The sequence below is a fragment of the Podarcis bocagei genome, assembly GCF_964188305.1.
Source record: "Podarcis bocagei genome assembly, chromosome: 13".
Lineage (NCBI taxonomy): Eukaryota > Metazoa > Chordata > Lepidosauria > Squamata > Lacertidae > Podarcis > Podarcis bocagei.
Genome location: NC_138138.1, coordinates 28,217,428 through 28,225,371, shown reverse-complemented (window position 1 = coordinate 28,225,371; position 7,944 = coordinate 28,217,428). Strand labels below are relative to the sequence as shown.

At 45.2% G+C, this 7,944-nt stretch overlaps 1 long non-coding RNA gene across 1 annotated transcript; it reads right to left on the bottom strand.

Annotated features, from left to right (window-relative positions):
* Positions 1–702: 702 nt before the first annotated feature.
* Positions 703–7,944, bottom strand: LOC308572560. The gene is made up of 3 exons (XR_014001810.1): positions 7,368–7,944; positions 1,815–2,789; positions 703–1,082 (listed from the first exon to the last, which is right to left on the bottom strand). It is a non-coding gene; the product is annotated as an uncharacterized lncRNA (long non-coding RNA).

Below are 7,944 nucleotides of genomic sequence, written 5' to 3'. Positions count from 1 at the left end.
ACGTTAGGCTGAGAGGCTGTGACAGGCCCAAAGATCTTCATGGCCGAGTGGGGATTTGAATCTTGGTCTCTCAGGTCCCAACCACATGGATCATGGCAGAAGATAGCCCAAGAGGACTTAGACATTGTTTTGCTAACGCAGCAGAAAAAACTATTTCAAGCCAGAGGCGGCAGCAGGAAGTGTAGGCCCACCTTCCTGGTGTGGCACAATGTCTTGAGGCAGCCCTATCCTCCGGTCTTCCTAAACCATCTCCATTATAAAGACAGTTACATTACTTTAAGAAACGGTGTCTGACTTTGCTTTTTCTTCTTTTCCTCCCTGTCCTTTTCCCTTTCTTAAGACTGAAAGCCTGCAAGCAAGACTGTCCCTTGCTTTTTGTCTTAGTGCAGCACTTTATTATACACGCTTCCTAAATAATAAATAATACGCAGCCAGCTTGATTTTTCTGGCAAGCAACATACCCGGCAGGAGAAATTACCTCTCAATGAATCTTGCCTTCACTGCAACAAGACAATGCATCCACTCCTTGTATCCAATAAATGCAGGGTTTGTGCAAAGAGCTGTATAGGCCAGGTGTAAATAAGTAAGTAAGTAAATTTGTATTTATACCCTGCCCTCCCCGGGCAAGACCGGGCTCAGGGTGGCTAGAGGGTGTTGCATTGAGGTGAGGAAATTGTGAATCAGTAGCTTCCTGTGTCTGGAATACCTTCCTCAATAAGATTAAGTCCACATTTGCAAGCATTCCAAACTCACACACTGAATGCTGTTTATTTTCCAGAATGGGTGTGCAACTTCGTGTAAATATTGCATTTCTCTCTCAGTATATGATTGCCATTTGGCCAATCTGACGCCAGACCAATCAGGCTATTTATTTTTAAAGCTCAGCTACGTAATTGCCCAATGAAATGGTATACAAGCGGGAGCTTCTCCTTTTCCATGTGTTTTTCTTGGTTACAATCGGAGTCTTCTAAGCATGTTGCCTAGTAAGCATTAAGATTTCCATGATAGGCAGTGAGGGCCATCAATGTGGAATGCATGTATGAAAAGCCGACTTAAAATAATGGCAGCCTTCTGCATGGAACCTGTTACCGGAAAAATCCGAGGGCTCCCTTGGACAAAAACAAAGACACCAACCAGGATAACTTGGAGCAAAACAGCAGCCTGTAGGCTTGGCCTTTATTGAACTGTTGCAACAGGGTATTCCCTTCACTTGCGAGAGAGAGGAAAAGACCCAGAAAGATGGTGTGCAAGACCTTATAAAAACTTTTGAAATTCCCATCCTCTAGGTCAAGCCCACCCCCAGAAACATCATGCATACATTACAGAAAGGAGGGGTTGAGGGAGGAGTTGTGGTGGTAACCTGAGTGTCCTGTCACCTGGCTGGTTCTTCCTTTCCCCCTGCCCATGAGTCACTTCCAGGAGACAAAGGGAGTTTGCAGTTTCCTGCCCCCAGAGGGAAGAGCTGCTTATTGTCCTTTGTTTCAGTCCATGCTGAATCCACTCCCATATGCAAGTTCTTTGTGATCCTGATTGTCTTCTGTCTGGGATCATCAGGGTTGACATAGCAACTGGGCAGGGCTCCTGTGGATGTGCTGGGATGGTGAAGGGATTATGGCTGACCAGAACCAAGCCACCCCCCCTTTGATAGTCCTTGTCATATGGAGTAAAATAAAAATGGAACAGTGCAAATCTGATGTATGGTTGATTTTCTATGAATTTATAACAGAAATGTGGCGTATGTAGGGTGTGAGTGTGAGTGTGTGTGAAGTTTGTACAAACAGAATGATTGGGGTGGGGGGGTTCCTGCTACAAACCTATTCCCAAACAAACAGGGATGGCATTAGACTGCATATAATGGGGGGAAATGGTTTATTTATATCATCTTTTAGAAAACAAACACCACAGAGTTACAGAAAACACATACCTCTAAACACAAAACTTCATTATGTATTTGTTTGTGTGTCTGCAAATGCATGACTGACAAAACAGAAAACAGAATTAGGTAATGATTCAGCTAAATATTCTGACTGCTATCTTTGTCAGTAACACAGCTGGATTTCAGACTCCAGGCTTCATGCTAAGGTGACAATTCTATAAAATCTGAAGGCAGAATTCTCAGGGAGGAAACATCCGCTGTAGAAATGGAAGAGAGGCTTACAATGTTCAATCCTATACATGTTTAGCTGGAAGTAAGTCCCACTGTGTCCAATGGAACTTACTTGTTTCTAAGCGTGCTTAGGATTGCAATAAAACCTGATCTCCCCTTTTTCCCACACGTAAGGGAAAAAGAAAGTAAAGCTTTTCCATCAGCCTCACAAACCTGTCTGTGGAGAATCTATAAGGACTGCCAATGTTTTAAGACCACGTAAAATGATGCCATAAACTAAATGCTGTGTTCTTTTCTTTGCTGTGACTGCATTGCATTATTATTATTATTATTAGGGGTAAAGGACTGCAACCATAACTGCACGTTGAAAACACAGGTAAGATTTTCATATGCTTCATTGTCACCATGAGTATGCTGAATTTCTGACTTACGTGAGCCATGTTGGGATTGGTCTGAAAAGCAGGTTAAAACCAAAGAACAGAACTTGAAATAATATTCTCCCAGATTAAGGCACTGATTTAGATATCTCAGGACTCAACAGCTTTTTTTTTCCTGTGGGAAATGTTTCTAAAGGAAAATGTTGGACTCCAACCCCCAACAGCTTTAGCCAGTATGGCCAATGGCTCAGGAGTGATTAGAGTAGTAGGCCAACAATATTTCCAGGACCATAAACTCCCCGTCCCTCTCTTTTAACCATCAATCAATTTCTTTATTCGACCGATAGTCAGAATTAAAACATTACGCAATAATTATAAACTATAACATCATAGGAGATACATAGGTAAGGTAGGGCCACAGAAATAGACCTCTCACAGATAACCCACATCAAAGCATTCAGTTATACGTTTCCGACGCTTGAGTGCCAGGAAAAGAAATTTAGCCACTGACAAGGTTGTTTTCCCAGAAGACTTATTTAGCAGATATGCTGTCTGGATTCCTCTTTGTCGGGAACTGAGCTGGGGTAAGTATGGAGTTATAAGATACTGTCTTAAATCGTTGTAGAAGGGACAGCTCAATAAAATGTGCTCTGTGGATTCTACCTCACCCAATGCACAGTGGCATAATCTCTGGTCATATGGAACTCCTCCATATCTTCCCTTCAGGACCGCCGAGTCAAGAACATTCAGCCTAGCCGCAGTAAATAGTCTGCGGTATTCCACGTAGTGGATATCCGCCAGGTAGCGAGCTGGGGCAGCCCGATACAACTGCTCCCCCAGAAACAACCCAGGTTTCACACGGGCTATGTCCTCCTGTCTGGCAATATCCCTTAATCTTTGCGCGATCACCGCCTTTGCGTGGCTATACGTCATGGACTCTATATAAAGGGAGGACAACCCACACTTCTGCACTTCCTCCACTATCTCCCCTTCCCATGGAGATTTAAAGTTATCCCTCAGAATCAGGGGGGCCAAACCCACCGGTCTGAAACAGAGCTTGAGCCATAGCCATAGCTTCGCTTTCAGGGCCACATACCTAAAGGCTTGGCAACCGGTTTCCAATCTCATGATCGCGCCTGCCACGGAGGGGGGGATCCTGAGTATGGCCCTGAGGAATTGGGTTTGGATAGATTCCAATTTTTCAAAATCCCTACGTGAGCCCAAGGCAATGCCCACCAGCAGAAGAGGGAGGACTTTCATTTTAAAGAGACGTAAGGCAACATTGACAGTCTGTGCCTGTTTCTTGGAGTACAGGGTTCTAATCGCCAGGGCTGCTTTGGATGCGTTCGAGGCTATGTATTCTCTGTGCGCCAGGAAGGACCTATTTGATCTTACAACCTGACCCAGGTATTTGAAGCAACTGACCTGCTCTAAAGGAATACCATTAATTGACCATAAATTAGGTTTCGGTCGAGCAGCAAAGACCATTATTTTGGTCTTGGCATAATTTAATTGGAGCTCGTGTTGGGTCTCATATTCATGAAGAGCTCGAAGCATCCTCCTTAATCCGATGGGGGAGGTAGCTAATAGGGCGGCATCGTCCGCATACAGTAGGACATTTAAGGCTCGTCCTGCCAGTTTTGGTGGATGGAAATCAGCATTTGCCATATGCACCACTAGCGAATTAATATAGAAGTTAAACAGAGCAGGGGCAAGCAAACAGCCCTGTCTTACCCCCCTAGTGGTGGCAACCGGATTGGAGACTAGCCCCTTACTATCTATCCTAATCCTCAAGAGGGTATTTGTATGCAAATTAATAATCAGCAAGAGAAGGCGGCGGTCGATAGATGTCGCTGCCAATTTTGTCCATAGCTGGTTCCTGGGAATTAGATCAAAGGCCTGCTTAAAGTCTATAAAGGCGACGTGGAGGGCTTTTAGGCCATTGCCAGCATACTTGGTGGCCAAGTGATTTAGGATTAAGATTTGGTCTGTTGTTGATCTTCCGGGGCGGAAACCCGCCTGCTCCTCTGCGATGATATTGTTGCTTTCCATCCAGGTCGTTAATTTGTTAAGTAGAAATCTTGAATAGATCTTCCCAATAACATTTAGCAGGCTAATTGGTCTAAAATTGGCCGGGTCTGTGCGCGGCCCTTTCTTGTGAATTAACACAATCAGTGCAGAGTTCCAGCTTGGAGGAAATTGTGCTGTTTTGTTTATATAAGTAAAAAGAGCTGCTAGAGGTGGACACCACCAATCCTTATTGGCTTTAATAACATCTATGGAAATAAGATCGTCTCCGGGTGCCTTGCCCGCCTCAAATTGGCCTATAAGTGTTTCCACTTCAGAGCAGGTAACAGGATCCCACTCTGGCAAGGGGGCCAAATCTAACCTTCCTCCGCTGGGTGCCTGAGCTGCATATAAATCGGAGAAGAAGCTTTCCCAGGTGTCAGCTGAAATTTGAGGTTCTATCCTTGACAACGGTCTACCCAGGTATTTGGAAATTTGGTGCCAAAAGGAGGAGGGATTTCTATTTTCTGCAGCTTTTAGAAGGTTCTTCCAATCATTTCTTTCTGCCGCAAGCTTCTTTTCCTTTAATAGTGCTTTATACCTTCTCTTGAGGTTCATAAGGTGACTGCTAGGTGCGGGGTCATTTGATGCCCTATATGCCAAGAATTCGTTATATAGGTTGTTCTTGAAGAGTCTACATTCCTCGTCAAACCACTTTTTATGAGAGAAATGGTTACTATTCATTACCGGGGTCTTAGCCAACGAAGGTTTTAGCAGTTCTACTAAATTGTCATATATTGGCAGTGGCTCAACTGCCTGGATAAGGGAGTCCCTTGTCTCTTGCAGTTGGTCAGACCAAAGGAGTTCATTTATCCGTTGAGCCATATTGTCGGTCCATTTTAGGGCAGTGGGCCTCATCTGAAGCTGGTTATTTGTAATAGGCACACAGGAATAGGTAGCCAATTCTCCATCCAGGGTCAGAGAAAGTTCTAATGGAAAATGGTCACTTTCCAGCCTCGTTACCACCCTAAAGTTGGAAATTTTGGGAATTAGGTCTACTGATGTCCAAATAAAGTCTATGGTAGAGGCTCGGGAGCCTGACCAGAAAGTAAATTCGGCAGGGTAATCAGAACTGAGAGCTCCGTTTAAAAGGTGAAAATTAAGAGCCATCAAGGTTTGTCTACATTTAAAACCTGCATATGTAGCAACACTGTCTTTAAAATTCCTAGGTAAAAGGTCTGAGGTTAAAATGGGTAGTGAGGGATATTTATTATACTTAGCAAATAATGATTTATCAGAGTGAGACAATCGGCCATTGAAATCTCCTGCAACTAGGAAGGTGGCTTCAGGATATTTCTCTAGGAGAGTTTCAAGAGTCTGTTGAATTTCCCTCCATCTTTGGTCCACCAGGTTTTTCTTATAGATTGGGTGCAAATAAACATTAATCACCACAAACACTTCCTCCGCTGTTTGTAGCTTTACACCCAGCATGGATGACGACTGGATGTCGATTTGTTCCACCTGCAGGTTTAAGGCCAAAGAAACTAGGGTAGCCAACCCACCTTGTGGTCTGCCAGATGATAGTAAATTCTGTTGTGCATTCAGGTAGAAGCCCTTATACCCTGATAGGGAGAAGCCCTCACAAGCCCAGGTCTCTTGCAGCAAAAGAATATGACTGCCTTTTATGTAGGCGACAAAGGATGGATCCATCAGCTTAGGTTTAATGCCAGCTACATTCCAGGATAAGAAAGTAAGTAATCTCCTGGTCACCCCTTCGAGTCATGCTGGGCCTTGCGGAACCAGCACGGCAGAATCCACCTGGGAATGCATGCGGCGAGGGGGGACAATAGGCTGGAAGAAGGAAGTAATTGTAGCTTGCTTACCAGGCAATTTCCGAGCACCACTTACCGCAGCAGCAGCCATGGTTTGAGGCTTAATTATTGGTAGCTGCAGGGATGGATTCTGGTGCACAGGAGTATCACTTAACGACAGGTCCATAGACTCTACATTTAAAGTATGCTCTAAGATTGAGGGGGGTGGGCCTTTTGGATCTGCGGATGCTGTAGGGAACATGCAGTGTAAGGCAGGTGGAAGGCATCCTTTTCGGTTTGCCTCCAAAAGAGCATCCAGTCTTGCCACAGCTTCCGAGTTTGACCAGAGGGTTGTCAAATCTTCCACTGTATCCTGCCCGGGCTTGACATCCCGAGGCCGTATACAGCCAGGTTGCAGATCAAAGGTCATTAAAGCAGGTACCACTTGGGCTTGTGTAGACTGATCTACAATTGGTGAGGAATTCATCTTATTTACATGAGCATGATCTTCTGAGTTACGGAGACAGAGTAGCAACTCATCCAATCTGTCTGTTATCTCTGTCCGCTCCAGTTTTGGCAATTGGGAGAAGGATAGAAGTAACTCACGCTCTGTAGAATTCTCCAGATGTATAGCCTTTGTCAGTGGAGGCAGGGGGGCGTCAATCCAGCTGATTAGATCTGCGGCCAGGGGAGTTGGGGTCGTGGCAATTGGCGGACCCTCAGACTTATCTGCTTTCTTTTTGAACAAGCAGTTTGGTAAGAGGGGGCAGATCTTGGTATTGGTAAAGAATCTTGTAGCAAGGATTCCATAGTTAATTAGAAGGCTTCTTGAGGACATAATAAGTGCAGGGAGCTTTTTGGTTTTAAAGGAGAGCAGCACTCTCTGCCTCTGAGGTCTGCTGCTAATATGATCAATATGCCTCAGGTCAATAGAGCTAGGGATTACCCTCAGAAGCTCCGCTAGGTGTCTCCTTATATCACTCTTATAATGCCAGTTTATTACCTTGCCTCTAAAGGGGCAAACCGTTAGGCAGATTTTGGTAGCTTGCAGCAGCAGTTTGTGACTGCTCTTTTAACAGGGATGACCTATGCCATCAAAAATATTTTTTTATTTATTTAAAGGATTATTACTACATTTATATTCCACTTTTCCTCCAATGAGTTCGACGTGGCACTCCTCACTCTCCATTTTATCCTCACAACAACCCTTTGAAGTCAGGCTGAGAGACGGTGAGTGGCCCAAGATCACCCAGTGAGCTGCATGGCTGAGGAGATTTGAGGTCCCCAAGGTCCTAGCCTAACACTCTAGCCCAGGGTGGTCCAGCGCACGTCCCAAGGGCCACATGTAGCCCTCAAGGCCTTTTTCTGGCAGCATCTGATGCCTCCACAGCATCTCCCTAAAAACCAGGTAAGTGCAGAACTGGGCTTTGGGAAGGAGGCATGAGGGCTCTGGAAGGCCCTGGAGTCCTCCCACCTCCTTCCTAAAGCTTAGTTAGAGCTTTCTTAGTTTTGGGAAGGGGGTGGGAGGGTTCTAGGAACCTGCCGCAGCCTTGCACCTTCTTCCCGAGCCCGGAAGCAACTTGCTTACCAGTGTTGAGAAGGCAGTGTGATGGCTGGGGGGGGGGGGGACACCAAGTTTTGG